We start from the raw sequence: 18956 nt of genomic DNA on the forward strand, positions 1-18956 counted from the left end.
ACATCTGTATGAATCACCTGCCTTTGATTCCCAGCAGGCACAGCTGTGGTACCAGTGCGACAGTTCTCCTCCTCCCTCCCCTCAGCTTGCTATGGCCAAAGGACACAGTGAGCCATCCTCCCCACACACACACAGACCCCCCTCTCCTGATCCCAAACCTGGCTCTGCAGGCTGGGTTTTCCAAGGCGTTCCATTGGCATTCCGCAGGCCCGGAGCGCTCCCTGAGGAGCCGGGGTGTTTGCCTTCAAAAAGCCTTTTTTTCCCCAGCAAATGTTTTAAAGTACAAATTTCGACCTCACCGGGGCGAGGGCAGGAGGAGCAGCCCCGCGATGCTGCACCCTGCGCCCTGCCCTGGCCCCAGCAGCGTGCACAGGGACCCGGCTCTGCCCCAGTCCCACAGCAGCCCCATCCTCCCCCCCGCTGCCCATCTCCTGCACCGGCACCAAATTAAATAACTGCAACTCCCTTTTTATTTCCCGTTTGACAGTAACGTATTGCAAATGCTGCCAGTTTTGACATCCTAATATTCCGGCTTGTATCCCTTGGGATAAACACATCATCTGTTATCTGAGCAAATGGTTTGTGCCGGGACAGTGGGGAGCAGGAAGATGGAGCAGGCAGAGCGGGGCAGGAGCAGAGCATCCCACCCAGCCTGTGCCGTGGTCCAGGTAGAGCATCTCGGTGGGTGCTGCTGAGGACAGGGAGGAACGTGTCCTCACCCTGCCAGGGATGGACATGGCTGTGCCCTGAGCACGGGGTTAACCACCCGCAGGTCAGCTCCTTGCCAGGGTGAGGAGGGGAAGCGCTGACAGGCGGGGGCACAGGGCAAGGCTGGGAGCAGCGAGTGGAGCCCCAGTGATCAGCAGGGTGATGGCACCGCTGCCAGCAGCAGGGCAATGGCGCAGCTCCAGACGGTGTCTTCCATCCACCTCTGCCTCGCTGACTTTGGTCTGCCCGGGCCCGTGCAGAGCCCCGTGACCGCTGCTGAGCCCACACCACATCGCCTGGTCCTGCCATCCAAGGGGCTGCTTGCTGGGATCACCCCCGGGCAGGGGCTGCCTTGGGAGCGTGTCCATCCCACCACCACCGCAACAGAGCGCTTGTCACCGGGCTGATTTCATTAGGCAGCATCTCAAATGGCTAATTTCATTCCAGTAACGAGGACATTGGAGGAACCTCATATCTGGTTTTAAGGCACTTACAGAAGGTGGAGTAAGGTGTTGTGACCTGTGGTGTGAATTGGTGGGGATGGGAGCTGGGAAAGCAGAGGTATCCATGCACCAGCTCCAACAGAGCCTGCTCCATGCTGGGAGCCTGGAGGACAGAGCAGCTCATGACCGATGTAACCAGCATTATCCCATGGGATGCGTGCTGGGATCAGGCAGCCGCATATCCTGGTTTTCACCTCTCAGGATGCTTTGGAGCCGACACACAGGGTGGGCAGTGATTCCAGCCCCGAAATATTAGCTGTGGCTTTTTGTGCACATGTTTCTTTTTAGCCCTTAATGCCAGCTCCATCCACTCGTCATTATTTCCCATGGAAAGGTTCACAGGGTTTAGGCTATATAAAAAAATCCATGGATTATTTTGCTATATGTTTAAGGCAGGAGAGTGGTGGAGCTTTAACAGAAATCCTTTCAGCAAGCAGGACACAACCGTGGCTCATAGCTCAGCAAATGCAGGCTCTTTTAGTTCCCTTCCCACTACAGTTCTCCTGCACTTGCTCCTCAGAGGAAATTGATTGTAGGCTGTTATTTAATCAAAGGCAGGAGCTGATTCCCACCTATGGACCCGACCTCCCTCTGCACCCGGTAGCCAGCCTCCCACCGGCTCTAATCCAGGTATCCATGCAGTGCCCCATTGCTCTTACAGACCCTCCCTGGACCACCCGCATCCCCCAGCCATGCTCCCTGCCAGCCCACCAGGGTCTCGGCTGTGCAGCCTGGGGCCAGCTCCGCAATCACTGGGAATCCTGGGGATAACAAGGCCCCTGAAACAGGGCCGTGTGCTTGGGTGATGGGTGGACATCACACAGGGAAGGGAAGGATCCCAGGGCACTCCAGAAGCATCCCGGCCATCCTCAGCCAGGGCTCCTCATGGGGGACCTCAGGGTGAGGTGATAACCTCAGCATTGAACCCATATTACAGGTCCTGCCACATTGTGCTGCTCCTCTCACCTTTCCTGCCCCTCCTGCACGCTGTTGGGAGCGTTGGTGTTAAAATCTGCAAGGTGGGAAGAAAGAGGCCTGGTGCCCATGAGTATTCCGGAGGAGGAGATGGATTTAGAGTATGAGACATGTGCGGAGGGATTTGCTAGGGAATTATTTATGGTGGCAACAAGTAAGCACTCATTTAGCTTACATTTTACATTACACAAACAAGGCGCTGAGCTCTGGAAGTTAAGGCAGTAATGCCACTCTAAATTAAATTCATCAGTGCCTTAATGAAGATCTATATTTAGTTCTTAATTAAGGAGAGCAGAGCTGCGGGTTGGATGCTGCGCAGGGAGCGACCCTGCGTGTGCTGGGCACTCAGTGAGCCATGGGCCCGGTTCATGGGATACCTCTGGGAAGTTTGGGAGGGAAAAGTTAACTCGGCAGCCATGGGGATAGGAAGGCAGCCGAGGACGTGGCTTTCTTCTCCTGCCTCCCCTGCGCCCGCTTAATCAGCGGCTACAGCGTGGCTTTGATCCCAGAAATCAAGCCCCCTGTCTGGTGGGTGACTTGATGCTATGCTAATCCGGGTTGATTGAGCTGAGATAATTACACTTCATCCAGGGTTCCTGGGAGTGCTGAATCAATACTGATGCGCACACGTCCCCCCCGCTCAGGTGCAGAGCTCTTTGCCGGCTCCAGGCTGCCTTGGCTGAACCAGGATGGACAGCAGGACCATGGTGCCTGCTGGTGGCCCTCCCAGCACAGGAATCAGGCCCACGCTCCCTTTCAGCTGCTCATTGTGCTGCTTCATTCCCCATGGAAAGGCTTTGCCGGGACACTTCCACCCAGGATGCTGTGACAAGGGCAGTGGCACCAGGATGCTCCAAGGCTGGTGTCTGGGAGCTGGCAGCAAGAGGCCACGGGAGCCACCCTGGGAGCGAACGGGATGCGAGGAAACAAGCTAATCAAATTATACATTCCTAAGAAGCCTTTATGAGCTCTGTGCATTCCTTAATCTTAATTAGAAATCTCAGCAGCTCCTGCTGGCTGTAACCAAGGCTTGAGCGTGGCTGACCCCCGTCGCACTCACCTTGAGTGTCTCCAGCAGGTATGTGGGGAGGAGCTGGGGAGAACCCAGCTCCTTGTGGGGGGGAAGCCTGGGGAGCGGAGCCCAGCATCAGGGGTGATGATGAGTGTTATGGCTGAGCTCTAATTAAACAGCCTGCGCTGACAGACCCAGAGCCCCTCCTAATCCTGCTCATTTGGCTCAATAACATCCCTATTTGCAAATAAATGTGATTCCCTTCTGCTCCCCTCAAGGGATCAGCCTGGATGGAGGTTTCTGGCAGCGCAGGGCAGGATGCAGTGGGATGGCCTGGTACGGGATGCTGGGATGAAGCAGCATTTGGGATTACCCCGAGCTGTCCCGTCCCTGATGCAGACCCTCCTGTCCTGCCTGGCACGGCCAAGTTCCTGCTGGGAGAAAACAGATGCAACTGGAGAGCCTGTGCTCATTGGGAAAGCAAAGGCTGGGCTGGCACTGCCTGGTAAACACAGCATGCTGTACACAGGCCCTCTGCAAACACGGCTGCCCTCGGAGCATCGGTGGGCAGCGCTCTCTGCCTCTTCATTAGCACCGAGTGCAAACAGAGAGCCGTTTGCTTACTGCGGATTCCAGCTTGAGCTAAGCAAATTTGGAGAGGGATAGTCAAACAAGGGAGCTGCCTGCCTGGCTGCGGGCTCACACATGCACCAGTCCCTGCAGCCTCACAGCAACCAGCTCCAGCCTGGTTTTCCCCACTGAGATGATGCAAAGGATGCATTTTAGGGGTGAAGGGGCCCAGAGGAGCCGGCAGAGCCCCCCGGACCGCTGGGGCTGCAGCGGTGGCTGGGCTGGCATCACTGGAGGAGCAATGAGAGCAGCCCTGCCTCCTGCCATCGCTCGGGGGCTTGTTTTTGCTCTCACTCCTCTGGTTTGGATGCTTTCCAGTGTTTCGTGCTCTGCCAGCCCCTCCCACCGAGAGCTGCGCGCTTCCCAGCCCACCCCCTGTGTATATAAATACATATATATGTATAGGCAACAGGCACACTTTACAGCAACCATAAATAAACACAGAGCTGCTCTCTATTTTGTGGGCAGGAAGAGCTTGCTGCCTGCCTGAGCTCTGCCAGATGGGACAGCCGCAGTAACGGGGGCGAGAAGGGACTGGTTTCACTGGGAAGGACTGGGCTGGCACATCCTGCGCCCCACACTGCGATTCGAGGTGATGCTGGGCCCTGCATTGCCACGATTGCTTTCAAGCCTGGGAGTCAACAAGTGATGGGAACAAACCCACGGCACCCTCCCACGGGTAATTTGCAGTTATTCACTAACCCTGGTGTGACTCGGAGCAACGCAGCCAAAACCCGGTGAGGAGAAGGCACGGGGCGCTGCATCCCGGGTGCTGCCATGCACAGCTGCTAATGAGCGATGGAGGCAGAGCTCCAGCAGTAATTAAAGCTCCCGACACCGCCTCCACGTCCTCGGCGCTAATGACTGCAGTGGCTCATGGTGCTGGTGGCACCGCACGATGGTACCCGGTGCGTGGCATCCCCCTGTGCCAACAAAGGCCCCACAGGCGCATCCCACCCCTCTAACAGTGGGGGAAAGGCAGGAGGGTTTGTCAGCATCTTTGCTGCTGGTCACGCTAGAAGTAAATAAATAAGTGGGGGGGCTTGGGGGGAGAAACATCCCAGTGAGCATGAGTAATGGCCCAGGAATGAGCAACCCGAGATAAAACTGAATAATAACATGTCAAAAACTACATGATGTGGGTTTTTATTCCCCAGCCGAGTTTCCTTCCTGCTAATCCATCACTGCAGAAGATGCAAGATTACTGCTTTCAGAAAAAACTCCGGGAGATAAATGTGAGTAAATTAGTGTTTATTATATTATTTAGGACAATATGATTTCCAGCATCCCCTTATTAAATTTTGTATGCCCTTGGCAGTGGCTTGGCTGGACAATGGCCCTCCCCAGCAGCATCCCCTGTGTGCTGCCTGGCTGCAGTGGTGCATGAGGTGGGGATGGTCACAGTGACAGCCTCGCCTGAGCCATGGCGTCACATCAGAGGGGATATCAGCCCGGATGGATCTATGGGTTTGGTATCATCCTGCCTGTTCCTACTCTGCAGCCCCCAAGGGGTGGCATCCCCCAGGCACTGGAGAGGGGAGCTTCCCCACCACCACTTAACACAGTGACAAATGAGCCCCATCGCGCTCCTCTCCTCCCCGCTGGCTCTTAAACAAGTTACTGGGCACTTTGGGGTAAATTGCAGCAAAATTGACAGTCACATCCATAATGAAAGGTTTGTCCTCCCGAGGGGAGGCTGGCAGGAGCCCGCGCCCTGCTGCAAGGCAGATGTACCCTGTATTTAAATGCAGCGGCAGAGATGCTGCTGCTGTCTGGCCTTTCTATTAGCGCGCAGCAGAGCCTGGTGGATAGGTCAGCTCTGTCAGCAGCGAGAGGAGACGCGAGGCCAGGACAAGCCAAGCAGGTAGGGAAAGGTGAGCTTTGTCACGGCAAGGAAAAGGGGCTGCTGACAGAGGCACAGGTGCTTAATGAGCAGCCCACTCCTCAGTGCAGCACTGACATCTCAAGCAAGCCCCCTGTGCCATGGCTGGCATCCCATGGGATGCAGGCAGGGAGGCGGCGCAATGGGCTCTGTCTTTCACTGAGCATCCACCACTATACATCTGCCAACAGGCTTCCAGAGCCAGGCACCAGCACTGCCAGCCAGAGGGTGCAGAGCTCAGCCGGACACTTGGAGCAGAGATGGACAAAAAGGGATGGAAGGAGGAGGTGGAGCTGATGGTGTCTGCAAGCCCCCACTGCTCTGCTCACACTGCACTTCCCCAGGCAGGGTAACCATGGGCACCCGGCATCGTCCCTGCTCCCAGCCCCTGGCAGCAGCATCACTTGAGGTCCCCAGCACGAGCAGCCACGTCACGGCTGTCACCGAGCCCCTCCGCACCGGCAGCGCTGTGGCATTCCCTGTCGGGAGCTCCCGGGCCAGCTAAGCAGAGCGGAGCTGACAGGAGGATCGCCCGCTCCCGTGATTGTGTTTACTCCCAAACCTGGGCCGACGCACTTGTCGGTGCGCATCATTAATCTTCCTCTACAATCCCTTCCCCATCTGCTCCCACTTTTTAATGAACTGCCACTTGCCACACTCAATAACATCAGCGCTTAGCGGCGAGAGGGGGAAGTCAGAGCCACGCAGGGAGGGAGGGGACGGCACCACAGAGATGCGCTTTGCTCTGGGAAGATGCTGCCTCATCCACATGGGCAAACGATTCCCAGCATCCCTCCCTGAGACTCCTTTTGGGCTGCCTTGCCCCTGAGCAAGTTACTCATAACCGCATCAGACCGCGGCACACGGCGCAGGATGTCAGCCCGGGTTTGATCCCAGCTCCGCTGTTCTACACAATTATTTTCGGTGCATGAATACCGCAGGCAGCTCCGAGGTTGTAGTTTTCCAGCTTGCTGGCAGCTCTGGGGATTCATCCCATTTTAGGCTATTACCTTCTGATTACTTTCCTTGGCAGCCAACCACTTTGGAGCTGGCAAATAAACAATAGGGAAGAGTGTGATGGGGAGCTTAGCTTTCAAATTACGCTTTTCAATCATTTGTCACACCAAAAGTAGAGTGAGAGTTTAATACAGAACTCAAAAGCCTGAAGGGCTGAGCGGGGAGGGGTTGCTTACATGGAAGGTGTTGAGTTTGGGTGGAGCTTGGAAACTTCATCTCCGCTTCTCCGGCTTTCCCTCTGTGGCCACTGCTGGAAAAGCCCCATGCCCTGGAACAGCGCTGGGACAGCCTGGAGAGGGACAGAAACCTGGTCAGGCACCACCCATTGAGGGGAAGGACATTGTGGAGCATCCCAACACGCCTATGGGGACACCCTCGATGACGGGAGGGATGGTGTGGGACACAGAGCTGCCCGCTCACACTAATCCTTAGGCATTTGTTGCCTTAACGTTACTTGTGATCAGACCATCTCACATTAATGTGGGTCTAATGTAGAAATCCATAGAGTCATTTGGTATTAATTACACGCTGCCGCTATATCACAGGGATTGCTTCGTGTTTATTGCTCTCTGCCATTAGCTGAGGAGAGGTGGCTGCAGCCACACCACGTCCCTGCACAGGGACCCGAGCTGGGCACCCGGGCAGGGCAATGGGTGAGAGCAGCCCCTTCCCAGCACCCACCCCTCACCCTGAGCCAGGTTTTCTACAGCAAGCTGGAGGAGAAGATGCTTTTGGAGGCGGGAGGATGCTGCCTGAGCCTCAGCATCCTTCCCCAAGCTGTTTCAGCGCTGTCTTGTTATTCAGGCTCGCAGTCCCTCTGCCCACATGTCAGGTGAGAGAGAAGAATAGAAATCGCTCCTCAAAGTTCACAACCCATCACTCCGGCTTTCAGAAATACAAGCAGAAATGGCAAAGCAGGAGGGGGAAAATCCATTTCTTTCGAGATGATCTTTCCCTGGAACATGTGCTGCTGATGTGCAGGCGGGGGGAGGCGGGTGTGTTTGTCTGAGATAGAGGAATCAGATCTGTCTAAACTCTCCTCCACTCCCAGCTGCCCCCTTCAAAAGAGCTTTAAGAGCAGCCTCCAGAGAGGAGGCTCTGCTGGTTGAAGACCTTTCCCGTGCCAACGCGGCCCCTGAGGACCAGCCCCCCCGCACAGGGGCTCGGAGCCGGCCTCACCCGGGGCCACGGAGCGGCCGCGGGGTGTAATTAAGCGCAATTAAACCGCGCCGGGAGCCGCGGGCGCGGCGCAGGCTGGGGACGCGCCGGTGCAGCACTGCCACCTCCCGTCCGCGCTGCCGTGGGGACAGCCCCAGCGCACGGGGTCCCTGCCACGGCTTTGAGCCCCTCTGCCTGCACCGACACTGCCCTCGGAGCATCCCTGCCTCCGGCTCCCACACGGGACCCCTCCGGCACCAGCGGGGTTCGTGCTGCTCTCAGCGGTGTGCGAAGGGGAAGGCAGCTCTCAACCAAACCCTTCCTCGGAAAGAAAAGGGGAAAAACAAGCAGCGTGACCTATAAACATCTGCTCATGTTCCCCTCCTGTTATTGCAGAGCGAGAAGCCGGAGTTATTTCAGGCTTCTCGTACATCTGGAAAAGGCTTTGGGGCTTGTTTTGCTCCTTCCCCCCCTCCCACACACAATCACTTTTCAGGCTGCAACAACTGAAAGATCACACAGAAAGGATGACAGGGTTACATCTCTGTCGTTGTCGGAGCTGATGGCGTGTGCAATGGGGACTGTGGCTCAGGGCAGCACCTCCAGCGATGGGCACGGGCAGAGACACACAGTGGGGCTCGGGGAGAAGGTGCGGGAGAACCAGGAAAGGCAATGAGAAACACACCCCAAATGGTGAACGGCGTCGGGAAATCCCGCTGGGAGCTCAGGAGAGGAGAGGGAAGCAGTTTGTGTAACCTTGGAGATGGAGACGAGGAGCCTGAAGCGGAGGGAGCGCGGTGCCAGGCGGCACGGCAGCGGGGTGGGCGCCAGGAGAAGGGACTGGCGAGGAGGGAGCTCCCAAAGCTGCCCTGCAATGAGGGTGAGGAGGACGTAGCCTGCAGAGGGTCCAGAGGAGCACTAAGGGGGTCTGTGGAGAACCCCTTTAGTGGATAGAGAGCAGAGGGTCAGGCAGAGGAGGCAGCAGGAGAAGAAAAGCGAGGTGGGAGAATAAAGAGAGCAAAGAGGAGAGGGGAAAAGAGGAAAGCTCAGATATGAAACACGGCAGAGCGAGGACAAAAGCTGTTAAGGGGCAGCACCAGCCCTCCAGCCACCACAACACAGCCAGAATTGTGTCTTATTAAGCACTGCATCTGATTTGATCAACCCCAGCCATCACCATACAGCTTCTCCAGAGGCAGCGGTGGCTGCAGAGCCCTCAGAACATGGGCTGACTCCTTCTTGCCTTACTTCCCATCCAGTCCATCCCGTTCATTCTTTGTTCTGTTTGGCACAACCCCCTTTGCATAAACCACCAGATTCTCTCCTGCCTGGCCACAAACCCAGAGAGGGACCCCTTCACTGAGTCACTCCTAGGGGCCCCAGCCACAGTGCGCCCGCTCCTGATGCACACACCAGAGAGACCAAGGGCTGAGGGGGCTAGAAAACAGCGGATGCCTGGTCAGATACATCCATGACTTCTGAGAGAGATCCACGTTCCTCTGGACTCACTCAGGGTAGAGCTATTTCAAAAGAACCCTTAAAAATACCCAATGCATGAGATTGGGAACACCCTGGGAGCAAGCAGTGGCCTTGCCATGCCAGCTAATGAAGGCTCACAAGCACCAGGGCAGCACAAGGAGTGATGCCCATGTGATGGGCAGGTGACAGCACTGGGAACAGGCTCCAAGAGCAGCGTCACCTCCTGCCTCATACCTGTGAGCAGGTCTGGTGATGGCCACATCCCCTCCTGGGCTCTGGAGCTCCAGCCACACCACCTCTGCAAGGGACAACTCAGTTAACAGAGGGCATCAAACAGCCTGCAATTAGCTCTCAATCTTAATTATGCACAACACTGATGAGCTCACCAACTTAATCTAATTAGTCTGCAGAGCTCAATGGCCAGGCCCTTTTTCTCAAACAATGTTCTATGTAACACTATTATCCCTTTGGATATGACCCCTTTGCTGATGTGACTTGTCAGCAGGGCACAGCGCTGCCACATCCCCCCATGGCACACACACACCGGACACCAGCACCCCTATGGGATGCCAGGCTCAGGGAGCAGCCCCATGCACCCACTCTGCTCTTATAAGGGCCCTCTGGGCTTGGCAGGGTTGAGATTCAAGCCACTGTCCCCCCACCTTCAACAAGGCCCCCAAAATGCCATGGGCTGGTGGTGTGGGGAGCCCCCGATGCTGCAGCCATCGCCTCCTGTACCCAGGCAGTGCTTCCAGGAAGCTGCCCTCGCCCGCTCCCTGCGCAGGAATCAATGAAATCCCCTAAAAGCTCATAACTCGGAGGTAATTATAAGAGCCATCAATTACCGGGGATGCGGGTTTCATGAATTCAGTGCATTTGCATAGTGATCAATGCAGGCAGGTCCTCTCCGGGTCCCTGGAGGAAGTTAGGACATTGTTCTGCGCGCTATTGATTTTACAATGTAAAACCAAAGCGCGCTCTCCTCTCATTCAGAGCTGCTCATTCAGCCATATTAACTTTCAGATCATTTATTTTTGTATGTCTTTCAACTCTGTTTGTTGCTATCACACAAATGCAGGGTATTACATTGTAGAGAATAATTGAATCAATACAGTCATGGTACTCTGGGTCTCACAGGCTCGCAGGAGCTGGCAGGAGCCCACGAGCAGCCTGAGAGGGGGTTTTTAACCTTTCCTGTTATTAAAACACTTGCCTGGCTATATATTAACTTCTTGCACCGGGTGGCTGCTGTTGTTTCACCTGTATCGGTGCAGGAGATGCCAGCACCAAGATGAATATGCAGAGAGGCCAACTGGGTGCTCTCCGAGCATCCCTGCATCCTTACAGGGATGTGGTGGGGCTCCATCTCAGCTCTCCTTCCCTCTCTGTCCTTCTTGGTGGCCACATGCAAATGGGGGAGAGAGGAAGAAGCCCCTTCAAATGAAAAGCTGCCACATAAAGGAAGAATCCTCCTTCAGATTCAAACGGCTCTGAAAAGAGACAGGTTTTAATTCTGCTTCCCCTCCCACTGGGATATTAGACAGCTAAATAGCAGCGCACCTGTTTCCTTCAGATAACCGGCTCCCAAAGAGCACCGTAATTGTCCCCGGCCCCTCTCCGGCGCTGCACAGAGCAGGTCATTTACAGCCCTGCACCCGCAGCCAAACACAAACCCATTTCCAAGGGAGATTTCTATTCTTATCTGGGCTCTGCAAGAGGGGTGCGAGCGGACCCTGTTAATTGAGGCTTTGATGGTTGTTGGAGGAGGCTTCTAATCAGTGCTGCAAAAGGCTGGGGCACTGCATCGCACCTGTACCCATCGCAGGGGCACTGCCGGGCTCAGGGAGCAGCACCCACATAAAGAAGAGAAGATGCCCATGAACACCCCCAGGGTGATGGAAGGTGCCCTGGGGCAGGCGGCCCTCAACACTGGACCTGTGGTACCCAGAACCGCCGCGGATGCTCCCCAGTGATGCAGCGTCTTGTAAGCACGCTGCCTCGCCTGCTGCAATATCCTCCAGCAAATCAAGCAGCCCCTTCTTGGGATGTTTTCAATCTGTTTTATGTTGATTTTAATTAAAGAATTTGAAACTGAACAAACAGTTCGTAGCAGGTGGCCACACAAGTGTGAAATAAGCAAACTGTTCTATCTGCCACAGACTCCACCAGTAAATTCCTTCAAATTAATCCCAGCCTCCGAGAGGCTGCGGCTCCGTCTAAATGCTGGGCAAGCCGGCCTCGGCCCTTCTCCAAATATTTGCCTTCATCCCAGCGCCAGAAGTGGGATGTTGAGTACCTGCATCAGCGGTGCTGCTGCCCGCTTGCCTTTGCTCCATCCCATGAGGGAAGGAGCGTGGATTTCCTGCTGGGAATAACTGCACCCCAGATTTGGGAGCAGCTCCTGCCACTGGCATTAACCCTACACCCATTCTTATCCTCATCCTCCTCTGGGTAGCACATCCCACCCATGCATCCCTGCTCTGCTTGAGGACCGTCCCCTGCATAACCTTGACAGTACCGAGGCAGTGAAGGGCCCTTGCCCAGGTAACAGGCTCTGCATACTGATGGTCCCTGGGGAAGACAGAAACACAGATGCCCACAAGCTTTCCTTCTTGCAAGGCTGCGCCAGAGATAACTCAGGGAGGGAAAAAAAGCACGAAGAAGAAACAAAGGCACACGCTCCTCTTCATCTCACAGCCTGTCCTCTGTCAGGAATCCTACCAGCATCTTTAGGATGGGGACTTCGTGCCCTTGCACTATCCCCATGTGCTCCCTTGATGCTCGAGATCTCCTTGTCCCGGTACGCGCTGATGCCAACAGCCCAAAGCCCTCTGCTTCCTGTGCAGGGAGGCTTTGGAGTTCTCATCCTTCGCCTCCTCCACTGTCCCCCCAGCCTCAGCATGAGGGGATCAGGCAGAGGTGGGGCGCACGCACCTGGGTGCTATGGGAAGCTGGCAGCTGCCACCGCATCCCAGCCACAGAGCCATGGAGCAGGAGGTGATCAGCTCCCTGCTCCCTCCTTTCAGCAGCAGAAACACTTGGCCACCAGCTCCTTTTCCCCCTGCAGCATCCCCACCATGTTCATTCCATCTCTCCTGCCTGCCCCCCCCAGTGACCCCAGCCAGGACACCAGAGCCATGCTCCTGGTCAGCTGGCGCCCTCGGGAGCATCACTACAACACGTTCTCCTTTCCTGGGATTACCGTCGGGTTTCCTTCTCCTCCCTCCATAAATATGGATGCCCAGCTGCTGCTGGGAAGTCAATGCAAACAAAAAGGGGCAGGCTGCAAGCCCTGCGCTTCCCTCCTGGGCTGCTTCCATCTGGGATTCAGGCAGGTTGGAGGTGGGGAGGCGGAGCAGGATTGTTCTCCCCAAACACCATGCTCAGGTGTGTGCAGACATGGAACAAAACAACACTAACATCGGCATGGGGAAGAGCCCAGCATGTACCAGGGAAGCAGGAGCCACCCGGCGCCCAGGCCTGGGACGAGGCATCGAGATGAAACAGCTTTAACGCCTTCCCCAAAGGCCTCACCCAGTGCCTCATCCCAATAGCTCCTCCTGCCCTTTAAAGGCAAGGATATGCTCTACTCCATACATTAATCTCCTCATCACCAAATTAATTTCCATCTCAGTTACAGCACGTTCAGACTCTATTAGTAAATCATGTCCTAGCTGCTTAGCAACTTTTGTTGTAAGAATCCTATTAGATCATGTTTCAAACCGGCGGAGATGGAAGAGCTATTATCTTAATAAGTTAAACATTAAAGGCACTACAGCGGAGACAGGATTGCTCCTGCTGCTCCCAGCCCTGCACAGCCTGGTACACAGAGCATGGCAGGGACCCCAACCTGCGCCCCGAGCATCCCATCACACCCAGGCAGGGCCGCAGGGTGGCACGGAGCTGCTGCGCTCCTCCGGGCTGGTTACGGCAGTGACACACGGGGTGAGCTGTGTTGTGGCTGGATGCACACATATTCTGATAAGGAAGAATAATAACTTGTCAAAGATATATATGATATGTGTTTTCTTTGCAGACAGAATATATATTGGGATAATTCATCAAGGGACTCGCCTGGCACTGACCAGAACAGAGAAAGAATCACAGTAAGAAGAAGCCAAGGCAGAACCCCCCTTGGCTTCTTATTGTACCAAGCCATAAACCCAGCTTAACGGGGGTAAAGCAAAGCAGCTTCCCTCCAGCCCCAGTGGAAACCTGCCTGCAAGGAGCAAGTGCTTGGCCCTATTTCTGTATGCTACAAACAGGGGTGAGTGTTGAGTCCTGGGCAGCCCCAAGGCAAGAGTGGAGCAGAGAAGGGGCAGGAGGTGCCACCAGGACTATTCCCATGTGCAGCCCCATCCCATGGCCCTGTGCAGAGCTGCAAGCCAAGGACCCGCTCCCGAAGCAGTAAATGGGGATCAATGTTCTGGGGAATTTTATGATGCAGAAACACGCAGCCTAATTCCATCTTCAGCAAAGGGAACAAATGCATCGCTACTCACTCCCTTCTCTTTCCTTGCCCTCCTTCCCACCTGCGTTCGATGCCGCTCCATGTGGCAACATCAAACGGTCTCGGGATATTTTAGCTCCCATAAAATATTTATATTCCAGAGCAAGGAAGGAAATTGGTCGCTTCTGAGCCATGTAAACACATCCCTCCTTCCAGCGGGATCCTGGCAGGGGAGCAGCCACGCAGCTGCACACCGCTGCTCCAGGTACCACAGCAGAGCATCACCGGGAAGGCAAGGAGCACAGGTCCAGCACTGGAGGAGCAAGGGGAGGCCGAGGCACCACTGCCTCCGTCCAACTGGAGATGAATTGAGCACTGCCATCAAAATGTCACCAGGCAAATTATTAAGCAAAGGTAAACCACTTCCGTGCATCAAAAGCAAAGGCAATCAGTCCCAGGCATGTCCCCCTAGGAAATTATGTGGAGTAATTAATCAAAAGGCTAATGAGAAATGTGTTTTCTTCCCCAGCTTAACACCACATCATATTCTTATTAGCCAAGGTTATTACAATAGTAATCATGCATGCTCCGAGTTCAGATTGGGTTTTTTTGCTCCACTGCCACCAATTTAGAAAGCCATTAATGGGAAAGATAAACCCCGATACACAAAGCAGCCCTTTGTGTCTGTGCACCCGCCACCATCTGTGTGCTGCCACCCAATTACAGCCACAAGTGCTGGCCACGGTGGGACCTGCAGCCACACGACGCATGGAGCCCATTCCCAGGCTGGGAATAAAGCCCTGGACACAAGGAGAAGCTGTGGATGTGCACAGAGATGGAAGCACACGGTCTGAGTGCTGCGGTTCTCACTGTGTCAGCACATCTGGCCCCGCTGGACAGATGCTGGAAGCGGGATCTGTGCTGTTCCATGGATCTAGCTGTAAGCGGGTGATGTACTGGGAGCGATGGGTCCCCCCTGCACCATCTGCCCATCCTGCAGCCCCAGAGTGCACAGTCAGCAGCACGGTGAAGGGAAAGCATCTCGGCGTGCTATTCAGCATTAAATAACGCAGCCCCCTACGGAGAGAGAGGGGAGAAGAATGAGTCTGACACAAACTACAAAGATTTCCTATGCCAAGTTAAAAATGCATTGACCTGATTAGGTCGCTGGAGGGATGCTGAGCCCGAGCGGAGCAGGGAAACCCGGGCTCACAGCAACAGCAGAGCACAGAGGACTTGAGTGCAAGAGGGATCTCGCACCTTCCCTTCACAGCTCCACTGGCCCCAGCCCTTGGGGCTCAATGTGTGAGAGGCAAAGGGTCAGAGCCCCACTCCTGCCCACCCAGGGGACCCCACTGATGCTCTGCACTGCCCTGCTTGTCCCTCTGCCTCCCTGGGATGCTCTGGAGAAGGCAGCACGAGCTCTGCAGGATGTTTGGCAGCTCCCCTTTGATGTGTGGATTAATGAGAACTGACACCGCTGGAGCAGAGCCTTCACAAGCCCAAAGGCAGGGCCTGGGGCGAGACTGGAGGGGACAACGCTCTCTGTGCGCTCCCTTTGATTGCTCCGTGCTTGGCTCCAACGAGAAGCGAGGCAGCGGCGTGGGGCTGGAGCCGCGGCTCTGCTTGGAGCTGGTTGGCTTCAGCTTGCTCTGTGGCACCACTGAGAGCCCCGGCAGGTCCCATGGAGCTCCAGCACTGCCGATGGCTCTGCCAAGGCACCCCTGGCACATCATGCAAGCACCAGCATCCCAGCAAGAGGCAGGGTCAGAGGCACTGGGACACCCAGCGCTGCTCCCATGCTTTTGGCTGGCTCCCTCCTATTGCGGCCTGACCATGGGACTCACCTGAGTGCCACTGGCTGGGAGAAGGATGCAGTGTCCCCATGTCCCCTGCCTGGAACAGGGCTCTTCTCCAGGTTGGAGACCTCACAGCACTTGAGCAGGATGGATCTGACATAGCACTGGCCCTGCTCTGCTCACTTGAGCACACCTGGAGAGAAACAACATCACCACCAAAGTGCTCCAAGGAGGAGCTGATCCAAAGCCCTTCCTAATCTGCTACTGGAATAACCTCCAGGCACAGTGCTCCCTGTCCTTCCTAATCTGCTATTGGAATAACCTCCAGGCACAGTGCTCCCTGTCCTTCCTAATCTGCTATTGGAATAACCTCCAGGCACAGTGCTCCCTGGCATCTCGGCAGGAGCACAAGGAGCACAGCCAGGGGCAGGGAGCTCTGCTCTGCTCACAATGAGCAGGACAAGGAAGGTTGCATCGCGGGCAGCGGCCAAGAGGTTCTATTCCCCACCTTGCAGTTGCAGTGGGGGTCCCTGCTGCAGCTTGCGCTCTCTGCACCCCCAGTCAATGTCCCCATCGGAAAGGGGTCCTTGGGGCACCGCAGTGGGGTGTTTGTCCCTGCACCCACCACCCAAAGCGGTGGCATCGCAGAGCCCTGGGTGCCTGCAGCTCCGCAGCCCCTCTCTGCACCGAGCCCTTAAAGAAGAAATCTATTAGCTGGTAATTACCTGCAGGCTGGAACACTCCGGTTTTATTAGGGCGATAAAGCACTCCACAATTATCATCTGTAATTCCTGCTGTAGGGTGTTTACTCTTAGAGCAACACCTGATTTATGGCTGCAGCAGCCCGGGGCTGAGGTGCCAGGCAGGCAGAGGTCCTGCACAGGCACTGCCCAGCCTGCTTGACTGATGGAGTTACACTTCTGAAGTGCCTCCAAAATGAATATGGATGCACATCTGCCTCCGCTTAGGTGTAACAAATGGTTAGAGATTGGGTTAAATTACCCCAGAACTGGGTCCATACCAGCTACCCTGGTTGTGGCCTGGGGGACCTATCACTGCCTGCAAAAGGAAATGCTGCAGACTTAACTTTTCACCAGTGTTGTGCAGATGAAGTCCTTCACAGCCTCCTCATGGAGAGGATGAGCAGCCACTCCCCAGGGTGCCCAGGAGCCCCTTCTCCATGCACAGGGACCTGAAGCAATCGCAGGAGCCATGGGACACAGGGAAACCGAGGCACAGGGAGCTTCCCATGCCCTGCGTGCGCAGCAGTACCCACAGCTTGAGCCCCATTCCTCAGTGCCCAGCGCTAATCACCAGATAACACATCTCAACCATGTTTATCTGCATCCAGGCTGATTTTCAATTTGATTATTTATCTCCCATTTAGCCTTTGACAGATCAAAGGCTCGGCGGAGGGAAGCAGAGCCGGGCTGTGCATGGAAATGAGCCTTGATACATAATTAATTAACATAAAACACTTTCATTAGGAGGTGGTGTTACATCCCTGGTTTTCTTCAACATTTAAGCTGTGTTAGGAGCGGGAGGGAAAAGGCAGCTCTGGGGAACCCTGGGCCTGGCATGGCCCATGCCAGTGGCCATGCTCAGCTCCCGCATCCTCTCCGGGATGGACCGGAGCGCATCCCCTCTTCCCTAATCGCCTGCAATGTCTCCTAGCCTTGATTATTAATCTGTTTTCAATTCTATTAAGAGATAGCCAGGAGAAAGAGTATCAATTTTAGATTAACAAGGTTATTAGCACTTAATTATGTGAGGTGTCTTTGTAATTGAAAAGAAAAAGAGGAAGCACCATAAATATCCCCAGCCCCTGAGCTCCTGGGGGTTTGCGGGTGGCTCTTTATTCACGAGGCTCTGGAACCATAAATATTAAACATCTCGTGAAACAGATTACAAGGCAGAGAGAGGATGCCCTCTGGATATTCCGGCGTGGAATGCTCTTGCATTAACAAATATTCATTAACTGGGATCTGCAAAGTTATTTCCACCAAGACACGGCAAATGAGCAAGAGAGAGGTTACTGGGAAAAAAGGGAGTCTAGAGTAAATATTATTAGTAATTTTTATCTCTGTGTGTCCCTAATTATGGCACAATTAGGGAAGGTGCACATATGCATATACAATCACTAACCTGTCACTCTCAGTATATTCATTCCAGCCCTGCAGCAGGATGGAGGCAGCAGAAGCGATCCTCGTCCAAAATGAATTGGGGGCCCTGTACCCTGGGGTACTCCACCATGGCCCCATCGCTGTGCTTCACAGGACACAGACATCAGGCCCTTCTGAGTACCCATGACTGGGATTGCTGCTGGTTAGAGAAATTAATGTGACAAACCAGGGGCTCTTTTTAATTACAAACTAAGAGGAGACCTCGGCAACAACAGCATGCATTGCAAGAGCCCACTTTGCTGGAGCCATTAAACAAGGAGGTCAGGAGAAGCTCTGTTCGCCCTCATAAGGACAGGCAGAGCTGTCCGAAGCACCAGCTGAGCCCAGCAGCCCTTCTCCATCCATCCCTGCATCCCTCCATCCCTGCATCCATCCCTGCATCCATCCCTGCATCCATCCCTGCATCCAGACCTGCAGGCAGGGTCCTGGGGTCCAGCGGCGTCACACACCCGCCTTAAGCTCTTAATCTGAACTAAACACATTACCCATGAGCTCATCAACAAAAATCTAATTATGATGTGTGAGGCCAGGCTTAATTGCTTGTCCTTGACACGAATAATGCACCACGTAAGCCTATTAGCTGCTGTAAGCCTATTATTATTATTATCGTGCTCACTGTCAAAAGTACGGAACAGCGGAAGAGGGGAAAACAGTGTTGTGCAATTAGCAGCAAATGCCAGCCCAAGCAGCTCGGAGGGAGCAGGAGCCACCAGTCATTAGTAGGTGCTTTTTGGGGCTGGTCAGGGGTGAAGCTGCACCAGGATGCTGGTGCCATCAGGGATGTGCCGGGTACCAGAGACACAGCAGGGCTGCAGCCTCCTGACTCCTCCACAGAGGAGACCAGCCCCAAACCCACCTTCTCCATGGAGGTGCAACCAGATTCAGCCCAAGCACTGCACAGCTCCAGTGCATGGTTCACTGATCCCAGCACTGAAGCGATGGGGCTGCAGGATCCTCCCGCGCTTATCACCACTCACAGGATGTTTACAATAATTTCTAATTTGTGCAATTATTAATCATTTCTCTATCTGCCTCATTTGCATAATAATTACTGTGCTCGGCGCCTGCCGTGACGGTGAACGACAGCTCCAAATTCAATTAAGATTCTCCTATGCAGTTTTTGTGCTTAAAGCTAATCACAGTGGCTGCTCGGTGCCAGG

The 18956-nt window shown here is 54.8% G+C and overlaps 1 protein-coding gene across 1 annotated transcript in view; it reads left to right on the forward strand.

The window, feature by feature from the left end:
• Window positions 1–18956, forward strand: part of RNF214 (ring finger protein 214) — a 147265-nt gene that overhangs the window by 18474 nt on the left and 109835 nt on the right. The window lies entirely within an intron of this gene.

Source organism: Neopsephotus bourkii, unplaced genomic scaffold (assembly GCF_033783945.1).
Source record: "Neopsephotus bourkii isolate Nb327-2 ecotype Australia unplaced genomic scaffold, CSIRO-AGI_Nbou_v1 NB_1433, whole genome shotgun sequence".
Taxonomy (NCBI): Eukaryota; Metazoa; Chordata; class Aves; order Psittaciformes; family Psittacidae; genus Neopsephotus; species Neopsephotus bourkii.